Raw genomic sequence first — 13,575 nt, forward strand, 5'->3', positions numbered from 1 at the left:
GATCTGTTAACCTCCTTTTTTGTTTACATATTAAAACAATTCTTAATAGTTATTTACCCAATTTAAATTAAACCATTTAAATCACGTGAATAAAAAAAAATATTTGGATCCATTTTTTCATGAGCACTCATCATATATGATATATGGACATACGTACATTCAAACATATAACACAAAACACAAGTGTGCACAATAATATAATACATATAACACATAACATAATAGTAAAGGCCTTATAACTTTTTACAGGTGAAATCTCCATTGCAATGTTTAAAAACTCTATAGTCAAAAAAAAAAATAGAACTGATCAGCAAAACATTAACCTAGGTCTGTATGAGCTCAAAAAACAAAATAGAACTTCATGATATGGGAAAGGGCAATAATAAAATAGATATTGAAAAAAGCATCCTGGTTCTGTCGCAGATGTAAGGATAGCCAAATTGGAGTTTTGGATATCAGCTGTTATGGATTTGAGCCAAATCATCTTCTTTTTGGTCTGTAGAAATCGCTTTAGTTAATCTCTCTGGAATACAAATCAGCTGCTGTTCTCCCTGTGGAAATACACAAACAGGCGCCCGACTCCAGACAATCACTGGGTCAGGACTTTAGTTAATCTCTCCGGAATCCAAATCGGCTGCTGTTCTTCCTGTGGAAACACACAAACAGACCCCCGACTCCAGACAATTACTGGGTCAGGACCTTTCCATTGTCCTGTTAGAATATCTTTCCAAAGTACCTTGGGCTTATGTACATTTTTTGGACACATATGCCTTTCCACAGCACTAAGTCCTGATGAATCCAAATTTAAAAAGTTTAGAGTAAAAAGGGTTATTTTAAGTTTATCTTTGGGGAATATATACCCCTTCCCAATTCCGTCTTTTTGCTTTAATAAGTACATTTTAATAGTTTGATGAGCTCTTTCAACTATGCCTTGTCCCTGTGGATTGTATGGGATTCCTGTTATATGAGTCATGCCAAATGATGAGCAAAATTGTTTAAAAGAGGTAGAAGTATAACCAGGGGCATTATCTGTTTTTAACTGTTTTGGAATGCCCACAGTGGCAAAATTTTGTAAGCAATGAGCTATAACATCTTTAGTTTTTTCTCCGGCACGAAGGGAGCCCATCAAAAATCCAGAAGAAGTATCAACTGTAACATGCAAATATTTTAATTTTCCAAATTCTGGCAAGTGTGTGACGTCCATCTGCCAAATATGGTTAGGTATCAATCCTCTAGGATTGACTCCAAGATTAACTTGTGGTAAAAAGGTCACACAATTTTGACATTGTTTTATTATTTGTCTAGCTTGTTCCTTAGTTATTTTAAAACACTTTTGTAAAGTACTATCATTGACATGGAACCTTTTATGAAAATTTATAGCTTCTTCTAGTGTAGAGAAAATATGTATGTCATGTGTAGTTTTATCAGCTAAATCATTGCCCAAACTAAGGGCTCCAGGCAATCCTGTATGTGCCCTGATATGTCCTATAAAGAATGGATCTTTTCTGTCCCAGATTAAACTTTGTATAGTGGAAAACAAAGAGAAAACAGTAGAAGAAGGGGAAATCCTACCAGCATCTTCAAGGGATACTATAGCATTAACTATATACTGACTATCAGAAAATAAATTAAATACAGAATCTTTAAACATCACAAAAGCTTGTGATACTGCATTAAGCTCTACCTTTTGAGCTGATTGTTTGGGTAATAAAAATGTAAAAGTTTGATCAGGTGTAACTATTGCTGCTGTACCATTATTTGACCCATCAGTGAATATATTTGGAGCATTCAGGATAGGTCTTTTTTTTGTCATTTTTGGAAAAATTACAGGATGCAATGACCAAAAAGACAATTAAGGATTAGATGGTAAGTGGTTATCAAATGAAACATTAGATTTGCACATTATTATTGCCCAAGTATTTAACTCATTAGCTAATTCATCGATTTGATTCATAGTATATGGAGTAATAATTTTATTGGGAGAAATTCCAAATACTCCCTTTGCTGTTTTTATTCCTTTGAGTATTAATTGTCCTACAGCCTCAGGATACCTAGTAAGAATAGTGTTAGGAGAATAAGATAAATGTATCCATAATAATGGACCTTCTTGCCAAAATACTCCTGTAGGAATATTTTTTGTTGGTAGTACAATAAATAATAAAGGCAAACTTATATCAATTCTATCCAAATGCATATTTTCCATATATGTTTCAATGATTTTTAATGCCTTTCTTGCTTCAGGCGTTAACATTCGGGGTGAATTTGGATCTGATGGACCTTTTAGGATATCAAATAAAGGTCCCAATTCTCCTGTTGGAATACCTAGTAAGGCCTTATCCAATTTATGTCTCCTAATAACTTTTGAAAGTCATTAAGTGATTTGAGTTGATCTACTCGTATTTGAATTTTTGGCGGATGAACCATGGTTGAGGATAATAGAACTCCTAAATAATTAATTGGAAAATTTAATTGTACTTTATCTATTGCTATCTCTAGATTATATTTTTTAAATAAATTTGTAAGTGTGGCATAACATTCTAGTAATGTGTTTTTAGCTTTGTGTGCCAATAATACATCATCCATATAGTGAAATATTTGTAGTTCAGGATTTTGATTTCTAAGTGGCTGGATTACTTTGTTAACATAAATTGGACACATAGTTGGGCTGTTAGCCATCCCTTGAGGGAGTACTTTCCATTCATATCTCTGATCAGGACCTTCATGATTTAGTGCAGGGATAGTAAATGCAAAACGTGGACTATCCTCAGGATGAATTGGAATTGAAAAAAAACAATCTTTAATATCTATAACTAAAACATACCAAGTTTTTGGCAAAGCAGACAATTGAGGAATCGCCAATTGAGCAGGTCCCATAATGACCATTTCATTATTAATGGCTCTTAAGTCTTGCAATAATCTCCATTTACCAGATTTCTTTTTGATGACAAAAATGGGAGTATTATGGGGAGATACAGAAGGTTGTATATGTCCTTCCACTAATTGTTGTTTGACCAGATCATGGGCTACTTGTATCTTTTCTTTAGTCAAGGGCCACTGAGGAACCCATACTGGTCTTTCTGATTTCCATGTAATTTTTATTGTCTCAGTGGCCCTTTGTGAAAATCCAACCCATGTCTGTCTGTTCCTTGATCTATTTGTATTGGTGCTGCTATACCTTGTTCTTGTTTTTCTAATCTTTTTCCTTTCCTAAAACCTTGTCTAGCCATAATAGTGGGTGCATTTTGATTGATGTTATTTGTTAATGTCAAACCTAATTGATCTAAGACATCTCGTCCCCATAAATTTACGGGAAGATGATCCAATACATATGGCTGTATAGTTCCTTCACATCCTTCAGGATCCTTCCAATCTAATACCATTGCACTTCTATTGGGATTAGTCACCACTCCTAGGCCTCGAAGCGTTTGAGTGGCTTGTTGTAATGGCCAATGTTTTGGCCATTCTTGATGAGAGATGATGCTAAGGTCTGCACCTGTATCCAGTAGCCCATTAAATTCATGTCCTTGAATATTTAGTTTTAGCATGGGGCGAGAATCTAAATTTAAAGAAAGCATAGCCCAATCTACACCTGTGGAGCCTAATCCCTTGGAACCTCTTTCTACAGCATGACTGGAAAATTTATCATGTAGGCTTGGTATTATTAGTAACTGTGCTATTCTATCTCCTGGTGAAATTATTGATATACCCTTTGGAGAACTGGCTATAATTTTTATTTCACCTTCATAATCGGGATCAATTACCCCAGGACTTATCAAAAGTCCTTTTAGAGTAGAAGAGCTGCGTCCCAATAATAAGCCTACTGTTCCTTTGGGAAGAGGTCCTTTTACCCCTGGGGGAATGATTTGAACTCCCATCTCTGGAGTTAGTACTGATCTGGCGGAGGCGCAGATGTCCAACCCTGCACTCCCTCTGGTTTGTCTGAAGAGGGATCTGATGGACAATGTGTCCTGGTCACTACCCTGATGGGGTTGCTGGGTTCCTCCAGTGCTCCGTATATTTGTGGCTTGGGGCCCCGGAGCATTGGGGCCCCCTGTCCATTTTTTGGCAACAGAGCCCGATGCCTTTCTCCATGATATCGTGGATAGACACCTTTTCCTTGTTCGTTTTTTGATAATGGAGTACCCTCTATGGTGGTTTGAGAATGGCATTCATTAGCCCAATGTAATGGAGTACCCTCTATGGTGGTTTGAGAACAGCATTCATTAGCCCAATGTCTCCCTCTACGGCATCGTGGTATTCTACTCCTTTGATACCTAGTTTTGTTAAACCCTCCTCCTATGGGGCAATTCCTTTTAAAATGTCCTGTTTGTTGACAATTGTAGCATGTTCTTGGCCTGGTATATAAAGCCTGTTTTACTGCAGCTGCCACAATTTGCCCTTGTTCATTAATGTCTCTGGCATCTAAAGCCTGTTTTACTGCAGCTGCCATGACTTGCTCTTGTTCATTAATGTCTCTACATAATTTAATATATGTGTTTAAATCTTCCTGTTTCCATGGTCTAATGATATCTCTGCACCAACGATTTGCTTGGTCATAAGCCAGTTGTTTTATTAATGGCATTGCTTGTTCTGTATTCCCCAAAACTCTGGTAGCTGTTTGAATAAGCCTATCTACAAATTCAGTGTAAGGTTCATTAGCTCCTTGTATTATCTTAGATAATTGACCTTGTAAACCTCCATGTCCCTGTAAAGTCTTCCATGCCTTAACTGCATCTACAGCAATTTGTGAGTATACGCCAGGATCATATGCAATTTGTTGCTGCCGATCCTCATAAGGTCCCTTTCCTAACAACATATCTAGATTTCTCTGAGAATAACCAGCTGCTGCATTTCGCCTAGCCGTCTCCTTGCAAATTCCTCATTGGCAACCTTCCATAACAGGTATTGTCCTCCATTTAGCACAGCTTTACACATATTAGCCCAATCTGCTGGCGTCATGTTTAAGTTGGTAATGGATTCAACCAAGCTTACAGTGAAGGTTGCTTGGGGACCATAGGTTGTTACAGCCTCTTTTAGCTCCTTCACTGTTTTGAAATTTAATCCCTGGTAAATTCGCTGCCCTCCTACCTCAAATACAGGGCATACTTGAGATCTTGTCTCAGGATCCCAACTATCAACTGCGGGGGTTGGGAGCCTCCTAGCATATGGAGGTGGTGCTGTGGATTGGACACTTATGTCCTCTGGTGATAGAATGCTGTTAGTAGCAGTCTCCTGTAGAGGTGGTTCTGATGGTTGGACACTTATGCTCTCTGATAGAAAGGTGTTATTAGCAGTCTCCTGTTGTAACTTTTCCCCTGATGCCTTTTTCTGCTCTAAACTTCCTTCCTCTGTCTCACTAGCTTGAAAGACCTTCTCTTTTACTTGAATCTTTTCCTCTTTCTGACTAACTTGAGAGACCTTCTCTTTTACTTGAATCAATATGTCTTCTCCTTCCTCTACCTTTGTCTGAATTGAAGGCTTTGGACTAAGCAAACCAGATACGAGTGTCCACAATGGCAATGTGCCAACTGGCAGAGTCCCTGGGTTGTTCTTTTCTATTCTTTTAAAATCTTCACCATGATGGTCCCATTGTGATATATCTAACAACTCCTCCTTAAAAAGCCATGGGCTACATTGTTGTATTGTATCAACGTATGCCCTAACTGTTCTTGATTTTACTGAGATGCCTCCTTCCTCTAACAATTTACTTAACACTCTTTCGGTTTGTTTTTTACTAATTGCTGATCCCGTATTTCTACTATAATACAACCCAACAAGATAACACCAAACAAAACCGAGACAGAATGAAATAAAATTGGAACCACACAAAATCATTATATCAGCCTTTCTATCCTCTTGAAATGTGTATCCATCCTTTCTCCCTATCTGTTCCTCAGACGCAAATAGTTTTTCCTCAGATGTGAGCGGTTTTTCTTCCCACTCACTCATCTCCAGGGACAGGCAACTTAAAACAAAAATGAAGCAAAACAAAAGAGGAAACTTAGAATGGCTACCCATCCTCTCGCCCTGCCCTCAGGGGTGAGCAGTTTACTTACCCTCAGTCGCTCCCCGTGCGAGCCACCAAATGCAATGACCAAAAAGACAAATGCCGCAGTCTGGCTGGGCACAATTCAGGAGCCACTTGTCAAAAGAAACTAACTTTATTTTTAGAACTACAAATGCCAAACAAAACAGCTCCTCAGGAAAAAACCCTCAGAGCCCAACTGCCACCACCGGCTTCCCACAAGCCTCTCACCCCCACACAACCCTCACCACCTCCCACAATCCTCCTGTTCTTGAGGCCGATTGGCTGGGTCGCGTGGGCGGAGCCAAAGAAGTCCCCCAATGAGCAGCTCCGTGGTGGAGCCAATCAGCTAGATGTTGCTGGGGCTGCTGTGAGCCAATCATCAGCTGGCAGTCTGAAGGGCAGGGAAACAGCCCAATGAACATCACCGCAGAGGAGCCAATCAGCTAGATATTGCTGGGGCCGCTGTGAGCCAATCATCAGTTGGCAGTCTGAAGGGCAGGGAAACAGCCCAATGAACATCACTGCAGAGGAGCCAATCAGCTAGATGTTGCTGGGGCTGCTGTGAGCCAATCATCAGTTGGCAGTCTGAAGGGCAGGGAAACAGCCCAATGAACATCACTGCAGAGGAGCCAATCAGCTAGATGTTGCTGGGGCTGCTGTGAGCCAATCATCAGCCGGCAGCTGGAAGTTTGCTGGCAGCTGGAAGTTTGCTGGGGCCCCTTTGGCTGTGGCTCTCAACAATTTGTATTATACAATATTCCAGATTCCAAATTTCTCTTTAGAATCTAAACATGGTTAATATAATAACATCAGTGTAATTGTGGTGATGTTACTGGCTTAATTATATACTAGATGTATTTATATTTTTTAAATATACAAGTCTTTAACATATCAGATTTATGAAAAGATTTTACCAAGATGTTTTTCTTCAAACTAAAGACTCAAGTAAAGATGTGGGATTACAAAAATTATTTCACTGGGTTTATTGCTACTAAAATATTTAATGTTTTTACTCTTGTTAATTTAATTTTATATTTTCCTTGAAAATTTTATACCTATTGTCCTTTAGTGCTTTAAAGAGTACAACTTCTAATATAACAACCTGAGTTAATTTGAAATAATAGACCATCACCTTTAGGACAGACAGGATGGAAGAGTAACTTTCAGTATTAATACTGCCCCCAATTAAGTGGAAAGGGTAAATATCTGTAAAGTTATAGACACTAAATATAAACCCCAATACTCTTGCTTTAAGAAAGTGAAAATGGCTTGCTAGATGTTTAAAACCAAAACTTGGAGACCAAAATTAAGGAAGGAAAAGTGTCAAGAAGTAAATAAATAATATTCAGCTTTTCTCTCTGAGTCAGCTTGAATCTAGGGAATGAGGGGACTTCTCTAAGGGCCTTATAACTCTGGGACACATGCCCTCCTGGTCAGGGGGATCCATGAGATCTTGGAGAACAGAAAGCCAATCAGTAAACATTCTGACAAGAGAAGGGTTATTATAAAAAGAACTGTTCCTGATGCTTCTATGGGAAGCCATGTGGTCAACAAGACCTTGACTCATCCTGGCAGATGTCACTAAAGGATCTAAGAGACTGCTCTCAAGTTTCCTTAAGTCCCCCCCCCCCTCAGGGAACTCACCCTACTCTTAATGGTATGTAGGAACAGGGTGATTTTAAACACCTTGGATTGATTAGCAAAATAAGTTATAATCAAAATAGAGCCATATATGGGCATTTAACAGAAAAGACAATAGTTCTTTTTGTGTAATATAAGATGTACACTTGTGTCAGTCCCACCAAGAGTAAATAAAGCCAAGTATCTACAAAAGAAAAATTTTTAGACAGGAGTGCCTAATAAATATAAAAAATGTCTGTCAGAGTCCACAGCTTTTTTCCCCTCCAATTTAAAGGATTCAAATCTTCCTAACCTCCTACATATGAAGACTTAATCTGTGTTTGGTAGTATTATTATCTATCCCTAAGTGACAGAAATAAAGAGATCTCTACTAAATACAGAAGATATGCCCATAAAAAGGTATTTTACAAAAATCATATGACATTAAATATCTTAGCTACAACTTATGGGGGTATCTTGTGCATTATAAAAACTAAGTGTTTTTTATTATATTCCTGATAACTATAGCAATGTTACTAATATCCTTCAAGATTTACTTTCCAAAATAGGGACCATGTACTCACCAGCCTTATCATAAAAACAACTTAGCTTTTGCATGTTCTTTTGGAAAATTAGTGTTTGTATAATCATTATGATATTTATTGACATGTTCTAGATGCCGTGACACTTATTTTGCATTCATCTCATCCCACTATTTATGTCTTCTTGTTTCTCTCATAGAAGCACCACCTATCAGATGACTTTACAGTCTTTTCTTCTGAACCAGACTTTTACCAAGGACCCCTCAACTGATCCAACACATTCCTGAAATGGAAACCAAAATGTTTGCCCCATGTCTCCACCTCTTCTCACCCTGAAGCATCCAGTCACTGTCCATTTCTCCCTAAAGCAGTAAGGTTTTACTTAATTAGAGGGGAGGAATGAGATCATGACAAAGAACAGGTAGCTAATTAACAAAGCAAAGGAAATGGGTAGAGAGCACCCCTCCCACCACCAATGCTGTGGTATTTTGTGCCACAAAATACCCTCTGAGATCAGGAGGTTATTAATAAGAAACTTGATGGTAAGTTGAATGCCATAGAGGCTACTCTAGTGGACTTTGGTAACCAGGTACAAAGTCTAATGGTCAGACAATAACAATGATCATCTTGCTTATCATTTTATTTGTGTCACACCTGTTCCATTACAATAACTTCTAAAGGGATTGGGAAAAATGAAGCTACATCTATTAGGAATATATTTGGAATAAAAATCTTTGTTTATATCTCTTTTAATTGCATCATTACATCCAAATTGTGCAGGAAATATGGATTTCCATGTTATATCCTGCCAGTTTTGCAGAAAAGCTGTTGGATGACCTGAATGGCTTCAATCCTTGGAATATGCTAAAACATACTGGATTGTATCTCTTAGGACTTATTTTCTTGCTCTTAATTCTCAGATATTCTCTTACAGTCAGCTGCAAGGTAATCTGATCCTAGTTCTAGCACTTCAGAGTAGACATACTTTGGTTACATTTAAAAAATTAAAAAGAGAGAGAGATGTGGAGAATAGTGACTTGGACCATGTTCTTTGACTTCCTTGGAGCTGTGGTTGCACTTTGCCCTGGTAGTTTTCTGTGCAAAGTGCAGGAAAAGATTGCCTGTGGACTGTGGTAATGCCCTGCCTGAGGAAATTTTTGTGCAAAGGCTTGAAAGTATATCAGTTTTGACCTTGAGCTCAAATGCCAGCTGCTGGTAATAGAAAATTCTGAACATAAGAAGAAAACCACAATGTCTTGCAAGTGATGTGACTTTCAATCATGCCTGCTTTGCAGAAACTTTCCCAAAAATAAACTATTGATGATAAAACCTATATAATAAACAGGCTCTACTAGTTCTAGGTCACTGTTCCTCCATCAGAGGTTAGTGTCCCACCTGGCCCAGCTTTCTTTTTGTAAATTTTTGTGTGTCTTTATTAATCCCCCATCAACTATCACCATTTTTTAAATATTCAGCTGTTTAGGTTGCAGCAGAGGCTTAGGAAAACAAAAACCAAACAAACAACAATAAAAAGTTAAGGGTACTTGAGTGAAATTTAATACTGGATATTCAAATCAGATCATGGACTCAGAAGGTTGGTTGTAATCAAGTAAGGAAATAATCCTCAGGCCACAGCCAGAGGAATAAGACAGAGTAGTACCTTGATGAGCAGAATGGAGGGATAAGAAAATTAAAGAAAGTAGTATTTTTAGGAGGCCTGAGATATGTATGGGTACCACATGATTAAACTGAAAGTTGCACTGCACAGTATCCTTGTGCAGGAAAGAATCCCCCATCACTCCTGGCTGGATGTGGAGAGCAGAGGAAGGAACCATTTTGCAGCCAAGGGACAAGAGCTGGCAATTGGGAGGAGCCAATTTCTGGAAAACCCAAGTTGGCCCAAAATACAGGCCTGGAAAACTCACACTGCATGACACACACTGTACCTATGTGACCAGAAGAAAATCAAATGTGGAGAGAGGTTTCTAGAGGGACAACTGGTCATGAAAGCCCACCCAGCCCTACTCTCCCCCTCCAATCAGGCTGCTTTCAGAACTGGCTGGAAGAGACATGTCTGGCTGGGTATTCAGAAAGGGGAGCAGGACAGATTGCATTTGGAGACTAAACCCAAGACCAAGAAGTGTGGGGTCCATAGGTCACATAGTGAACTAAGAATGGCTCCTCCAGCACATGAGTGGAACATAGGGGAGATCTCTGTGGTGCAGTTTTCTAGTGTGAACTGGCATTTGTTGGCCATTGAGGTGCACTGATTTAAAATCTTCAGACCAATTGTCATTCACTAAAGAAGCTAGAGCCCACCTAAGCTTAAACACCACCAACAGGAGTTCCATCTATGAGATTATGATTCATAGTCCAGCAATCCACCTGTAGAGTTGAGTATCATGTGTCAGAAAGCCCCACCTAAAGTTGCTGAGAATCTTTTAAACTTCCATGGAAACAGTTCTTTTATCTTTCATTGAGTTTTTTTTCTCTTTTTGTTTTTCTTTTTCTCCTTCCATTTATTTGTGACCTTAATACTTCACAAATATTTATACATGTTCATATTTGTATTTTTTCACTTATAAAACTTTTGAAGCCAATTATTTTTCATGGATCATTTTTGAGGACTAGGATATTTGAATACTATATTTCAGTTTTATTTTATATGTTTTTTTATTCTTTATTTTTTACTTTATATACATTTTTTTCTCTCATGTGTCTCTTTCCCTTGATTCACTTTCTCCCTTTTTTTCTTCTGCTAACAGACCATCTCTATTGTTCTCTCTTTCACTGTTCCTTTAGTTATTTACTTTAGTTATTTCTTTTCTCCTCTCTGAAAGTCATCAAATTCTATATCACTTCTCTTCCTGTTCATCATTCAAAATTGGGAACCTTTTTGCAAACTCACTGTTCTTATTGTGAGCAATAAATGATCATATCATTTATGTTTATTGTGTCAATCAACATTGCAAATGTGATAGCAGAAACTATTTGGTTTAGTGCTATATATTGTTTGCATGGCTATATATTCTTTGCATTTGTTGTTGTAATTAGAGGCCTCCACATAAACAGTGCAGTACTGGAAACCTTCAGGACATGATAAGTCCACAGGGTAAAAACTCTACTGTCTCAGATCCATACTGTTACATGGGTAGAGACATAAATGACATGAAAAAGTGAGGGAATAAATTGCCCTGAACATACGAAATACTCCCCAAACAGAATCCAGTGACACCATAGTGGCAGAAAAGTCAGAGAAGGAGTTTACCATGTACATTGTTAAACAGATATGTGGGGTAAAGGATGATTTAAGGACTAAAATCAGAGAAAAATTCAAAAAATAAAAGATCACTTCAATAAAGAGAGAGATTCTGTAAACAATACTGAAACCCTTAAAATTAAGGAATCAAAAAATCAAATTGAAAATTCAATGGAAAATATCACCAACAGAGTAGATCACTGGGAAGACTTAGTTTTAGGCAATAAAGGCAAAATGATCTTTAAAATAGTTGAACTTGGAGAAAAGATATTAAAAGACATGAACAAAAATTCTAAGAATTATGAATTAACCTGAAAAGACTAAATTTAAGATTTATCAGAATAGATGAAGTCTTGGAGTTGCAAACCAAAAGAATACAAAATATTTTCAATAAACTAATATTAGAAAATTAAATTAAAAATGCAATGGAAAATCAAATATAGAAGGACACAGCACCCCCTATGTACAAAATTAAAACAGACCCACTCCAAGGAACATTATTATAAAAACGCCTAATATTAAGAATAAGGACAGAAATTTAAAGGTTGCTCATGAAAAAAAAAAAAAAAGACAGGTTACATGTAGTAGAAAACTAATCCAGATATCTGCTAATATTTCAATTCAAACCCTCAAAACTAGGAGGACTTGAAAAAAATATGTACTAAACTCTGAATGAAAATGAATGCGAGCCACAAATACTATACCTAGCAAAAGAAGCTTCAGAATTTACAAAGAAAGAAAAGCTTTCCAAAATAAACAAAAGTTAAAATAATTTAAAACTAGAAAGCCTGCACTAAAACACATACTCAATAATTATTTAATGGAGAAACAAAAAAGTAAAAAGCAGAAAAGGGAGGGGCTGGCATTGTGGCTCTATGGTAGAACACTTGCTGGCATCTGTGAGGCACTGGATTTGATCCTCAGCATCACACAAAAAAAGTAAAGGTACTGTGTCTATATATATAAATAGACACAGTATATATATATATATATATATATATATATATATATATACACAGTACTATATAGTACTGTGTCTCTCTATATATATACCTTTTTTTTTTCAAAAATTTTTGAAAGGAGATCCAACATGGTGGCGGGCGCTGTGAGATCAATTCTGTGACCTCTTCAGCTGCGCGGGCAAAGGGAGGTATAAACTGACTGAATGCTGTTTGCTCAGGATCACTTGGCAATGCTGGGCTGAAGTGGATTTAGGGCGAGCAGTTTGCACCCCTCAGAGCCCACACCGAGCCCTGAGCGGGTGAATTCAGGCTGCCTGTGTGCAGTCTCTGCTTGATTCTCTGCCTCTCGCCACCAAACCACCATGACTCAGTGCTACAAATGCTCCAGAGGAATAGAGAAACAACTCTTCAATTCCTCTGTGAAACTTTTGAGGTGATGCCAACTGAGCCTCCATAGGCAGCAGACCAGAATTGAGGGCGGGACCTGGGAGAGTTGGACCAGAACCACCCTTTGCATCAGACACCCTTGCAAAGAGAATGAACAGCTGCCATTTGCATTAGACACCACCATGGCAGAGAACTGACATCACCAGTATTCGGAGGAGGGGAAAGCTTCATCAAAACCAGCAACTGCGGGTGTGTGACCCTCGGCCCATCATCTCCACACAGTGGGGAAATCTCAAGGGCCCCTCCCCCCAGCTCTCCCATGAGCGCCATTGTCAGACCAAGGGAGTCAGGAGCAGCGCATGACCCCTGGCTACTGCTCCCACCAGCACTGACAACCCTGACAACCGAGGTCTCTTGCACCAGCTCCTGGGTCCTGGCTACCTGAGGGCAGGCAGAATAAGCTGACAGTTCCCAGCCCCAAGCTCCTCAACCTTGGGTTCTGGGGGAATGGCAAACAGAGAAAGTGTGCCCAGCCATTCAAGAAAATATGGCACCCAGGAGCGGCAGACCCAGCGTGTAGCCAGTTTTGTGGTGAATGCCACCGGTGATTGGGGCCTGGCTGGAGGAAAAGCGGGGAAGTGGCTGGAGACCAGGAAAGGCCCTAGTCACCCAGGATTGGAGCACTGCCCAGTGGGGGAGGAGGAGATGCCTCACAAGGAAGCTCAAGTCCTCTCTCACTGACTACCACCACCACCCTGAACCCAGAGACTCAAGCTA

Source organism: Spermophilus citellus (assembly GCF_964194105.1).
Source record: "Spermophilus citellus genome assembly, chromosome: 4".
Lineage (NCBI taxonomy): Eukaryota > Metazoa > Chordata > Mammalia > Rodentia > Sciuridae > Spermophilus > Spermophilus citellus.